Below are 5331 nucleotides of genomic sequence, written 5' to 3'. Positions count from 1 at the left end.
CGGCATTGCCAAACGAATACCTGAGGGTGGCCCACGACCGAATCGAAATCAAAGTCGGATTTTCACCGCGTAGACCACGTAGCTATCTGCACGATACATGCGAACACTAAGCAGTTCTGGATGACCGGCGATTATCCGGATCCGTCTGGTGGATCCCAGGGAACCAAGACAGACAGGAAGAAGGAAGACGGCGAAAGAGAGGAGAGAGAGAGAGAGAGAAGAGAGAAGAGAGAGAGAGGATAGAGAGAGAGAGAGAGGAGAGAGAGAGAGAGAGAGGAGAGATAGAGAAATAGAGAGAGGAGAGAGAGAGAAGAGAGAGAGAAGAGAGAAGAGAGATAAGAGAGAGAGAGAGAGAGAGAGAGAGAGAGAGAGAGATAGAGAGAGAGAGAGAGAGATATAGAGAGAGAGAGAGAGAGACTTCTACATTTGCTGCCACACACGGAGCCAACGGACTGTGAGAGCCGGTAAGGATATCGATGCATTGGTAGTCAGTTTCCCGGAAATAGGACCCACCCCAGAACCATCGCTTACTGCGTCACTTCCCATGAAGCCCATTCCAACACGACAGGTTTTTTGGAAGGCATCTTGACGCACTACTCTCCTGGTCAATCAGTCGCATCTCTCCTGTAGGTGCAGGCTGTATACAGACATCCTCCGTTCCCAGCTCCCAACACGAACTGAGTCATCATTTGCATGCAACCCCGCGGATGTTTGTCAATCGTCGCCTCTGCAACATTAGCCGAAGCGGAATGTTTTATTTGACACCTGGTTGGTGTAGACACATTGTGACATCGCCAACACGGTATGTACGAGTGATTAACGTTTGAGCTCGAATCTTATCTCGATTTTACTACGCTAGCAGCAGTCCCCGGAATCGACATCTTCTGTTTCATTTCCTACATTTCAGGTCAGGTCTTTATCGACAGGGAAGCAACGCAAGATTGCTTCTTCCATCCCAACGTTATATAAAGATGGTCACTTCGAAACAGACCCTATGCTTTGGACTTACAGATACTCGTCCGTGCCGTCACAGGTAGCAAACTCCTCTAAATATCTTGTCAATAAAGAACTGATCACTACTTCCATGCACAAAGCTGAACTTTAAGAGAAGCAGCAGGCGTTTTCGACATATCGACTGCTTGTTCCCAACATAATGCTGGCTTTGACCCAGATGAGTTGTCTCACTGAGAAACCCTACTGCTACGAGCCTATGAGCCACCTCTGCTCCTACTGCTGCGAGCAATGAGCCATTACTGCTCCTGCTGCTGCGAGCCTATTACCTGTTACACCATGGCGAATTCAACTGACATGTCGACCGCGAGCATCGTATATACATAGATATGTGAATGTGCAACGCCTGCAAACTAACAAGAGGAGAAAGGCTACTGCAATGCTACTCCTATGGTGCAAACAGAGGGAGACGATGTCTCCCCTACCTCACGTTTTGGAGACGTTCAACATCCCGATGGAAATGCGTGAGCAGCCGACTGCAAACTGGCATTGGCCCCCGGTTTCTGAAACGTTCCTACGCCTTGGGCCCCTCCCATAGGAGCAGCTCTCCTCTCATCTTTGGTACAGTCGCGTCCCACATGGAGGGCGCTCTCCATCATTATGTTCCGCGTGAACGCGTTCAGGTTCAACGCACCGACAACTCGCTCGTCGCTCCGACACATCTCGTGCATCGACCAGCGCAGCTCCCAAAACTTCCCAACTCTAGTCCATTTGTGGCGATGGGCTTATGACGGTCGACTGCGTGTGTATGAAGGCTGTGAGTGTCAGGATAACGTGCAAGACTGTGTAGCATTGTATGGGATACATTTTGAGAAATTTAGCTACAGCGGTTTTGCATCCAATAGCCGATGCTTATGATGGATATAAGGCAAGGGAGTGTCTAATCCATTGGAATATCTTGAGCTGACAGCAGCGGCAATGGAAACGAAATGTTGCGGTTAAAAAAAGAGAGGGGAGCATACTGACTTTTGAGCAAGTACACTTCCATTCGGCATGGCAAACGGGAGAACGCATTGACCACTGACCATGACCACGGGTCAAGAAAGGGTCGTCCTGGTACGTATGTGTCTGGATGTGAGTATGTGAGCTCAAGGGGAGAACGCATTGACCACTGACCATGGCCACTGATCAAGAAAGGGTCGTCCTGGTACGTGTGTGTCTGCATGTGAGTATGTGAGCTCAAGGGGAGAACGCATTGACCACTGACCATGACCACGGGTCAAGAAAGGGTCGTCCTGGTACGTATGTGTCTGGAGAGGAGCTCACCTAACAGGTGCAGCCTTAAAGGGGGTGGAATTTTAATTCCGCTGTTCTGGTTGCCGAGATGATTGGGTGAAATTGTCTTACATACTAAAATCAGGCGTCTTAGTACCAGGTTCACAACGCAGAGTTCCCTCAACAAGCTCTGCTGAGCAGGAGCCACACTAGGATGATCTGGTCCAGAAAGTCTATTAGTGCATAAACTTAGATTAGTGTTAAAAACGTAGATTGTACTAAACACCCCACACAAAAAAAATCGAAAGTTCTGCTGAACAGGATCACACTGAGGTTGTTCGGTCCAAAGGGCAGATTGTACTAAAACACTTAAGCACACACACAAAAGCATACAGGGTTTTTAACTTTTGGGCTTCTTTTAGCTGGACGTTAGCTTCACTCCTGTCGGCAAACATACCTGGCAAGCAAATAGAACAGAAGCCTGGCAACTAAAAGACTGGCTGCTAGTATTGGTTCCTGGCTCCCATTGGCCCCATTGTTCCCGACCAAACAAAACCCTAGATCTTGGCTCCTACCGGCTCTTTCGATGAAACAGAACTGGTATCCTGGTTCCTGAAGTTTTTTCTTCGACAAACCAGGATCCTGAATATTGGTTTCGGCTAGCTCTCTTGACCACGACAAAATGTGAATCCTGCGACACTTGGCCATGGTAGGTGAAACGGGCAGGGTCTGTCTATTTCATATCTGGGATCTAGTTGTCGCTGGATCGCTTGGATATTGTCAGCCGGTTCTTGATTCTTGCTGAATCCATCGGCTTGCAAACCAGACAGGTCTGCTGGCATGGGACGCTCAGAGGCTTTTGCTTCAGTTCTTTTACGCTCTTTGGTCGCCATGAACGACATGCTAAGCACGTGGAGATGGTGTCGCTCACAGCCGTGTTTCCAGTCCTAGCAGAAAGGCGGTTCCAATCGCCCCTCTCCGCCCTGGAAACGAACATTTCTCTGAAGCGGAATCGGCGCATTACCATGACAGCGGCCCCAACACGTAATGACGTCACTGCCGGCCCAGTGCCACTTGGACGAGGGCAGGTGACCCGGACAGGGCCTGTGTCTGGTGCACAGACGCTGGCGGAAATGGGGTCGGGGCGGTAAATAGGCGCGCACCGACCTTGGCCGGAAAGGCTTGCCTGTGCTTTACCGCTTGCATACCACGCCGTGACCTTGGACGCGGCTGAGCGTGTCACCTGCAAGATTTCTGGCTGGTGATATAAGTATACCAGTTTCGTTAGCCATATAGCCCGCGTGTGCGCTCAGGACTTAGGGTCACAGGTTCTGCGTATACGCTGGACAGGACAGACGCACGCTGGACAGGACAGGACATACACTGGACAGGATAGACAGGACGTGCGCTGCAGCATGGAGACTAAACTTGCCATTGTTGTAGTGGTTGCTCACTCAGTAAGTTAAGTGCATTTGAAGAGCATTATGGACATAGACAGGACAGTAGTAATAGCCGTACCCCTCGGTGAAAAACCAGAAGAATGGAGAGAGAGAGAGAGAGAGAGAGAGAGAGAGAGAGAGATATATATATATATATATATATATATATATATATATATCTCCTCTCTCTCTCTCTCTCTCTCTCTCTCTCTCTCTCTCTCTCTCTCCTCTCTCTCTCTCTCTCTCTCTCTCTCCTCCTCTCTCTCTCTCTCTCTCTCTCCTCTCTCTCTCTCTCTCTCTCTCTTTGTCTCCACTCTCCATTTATTTCTTCATTCTCCAGGCCATTCTCCGAGGAACAGTTACTACAGTGCTCATTTCGTTTGATTGTTTTTTAGCTCGATCAATCTCGAGAAACAGCGACACACATTGCATAGAGCCTCGCTTAGCAATTCACGCCATAACCGACCCTGAACGCTGGTCTAGCCGACTCGACAGAAGAATGAAAACACGGCACACTTTCCACCCTGCCACACGATGGAGAGCCATTTTCGTGACAAGTGTTCTCACTTGAGCCCTGCTGCGTCCCTGTGTATCTACGAGCGGGGATGTCGCGTCGACATGCGCCTCGCGATCACCGCTGCTTGACCGATGTTGACGCGGACAAACAGATCGAGGTGGGGGCTTCGCGCAATGTTTTTTTTAACAACTTGTCCTATAATACGTGAAAAAATGTGGTCACCTAATGTAGCATATACGCGGAAGACCTTACCTGACTGGATACTTAATCTTGCAACCTGATCCAGCCTGAGTCCCCAGGCAAGCTGGCTCCTAGGGAAAGCAGAGGTCGGAGCGGATTCCCCGCGTTTACCTGTCCTTATCGTCAGGGTGAAAGGCAGGTGACACCATATAGCTGCAGCATCTGAGCGCGGCGTAGGACCCCATTGACATGCCACTGATATGGCACACGGGAAATACCTTGACAGGCTGACGTCCTTCGTGCTTATTTTAGGAGCTTCTATAGATGGTTTGATTTGTTCCCGTCCACCCACAAATACGACAGTTACTTTTTCTTCTTACCCCGTGTTGTCCTCGTTCCCACCACCCTTACGCCTTGCACCACCTTCCATCTTCCCAATCTAGCCGAACCACCGAAACGAACGATTCAAGACGTGAAACCAAAATGCCAATGGACTCCGCCGACTCTGATTCAATTTGCCGCTAAAGCATCACGTGACAAACCCTCTCACGTTGGATTAAATGTTGCATGTAGCTTACTGTTTCCAGACATGTTGAAGCCCTTTGGCAGTTCAACACAGTAAAGTGAAATCCACATAACATATTCAGTTTGGAACGCATGTTCTTACCTATCCATGCATTCCATTTATGCTATTGCCGCGGAATTATCCTTTGAGATTTTCATATGTTATACCTGGGTTGCTCTAAATATTTTGTTGGGTTTACCACATCAATCCTTTCACTACCAAAGCATATCACGTCACTAAAAAGCCTGCACACCAAACTAAAACGTAGCCATTTATTTGTTACCAAATCATTCATTCCTATGAAAGTTCCAGGCAAACTGTCGTAAACGTTACACTCGCCATTATTTTCATTTTTCGTGATGTCCCCAATACCAACATTTCTCACAGCGTTTGCCATGTTACTA

The sequence above is a fragment of the Pollicipes pollicipes genome, unplaced genomic scaffold (genome assembly GCF_011947565.3).
Source record: "Pollicipes pollicipes isolate AB1234 unplaced genomic scaffold, Ppol_2.1 Scaffold_7261;HRSCAF=8764_pilon_pilon_pilon, whole genome shotgun sequence".
Classification (NCBI taxonomy): domain Eukaryota; kingdom Metazoa; phylum Arthropoda; class Thecostraca; order Pollicipedomorpha; family Pollicipedidae; genus Pollicipes; species Pollicipes pollicipes.
This window is presented reverse-complemented; position numbering follows the sequence as displayed.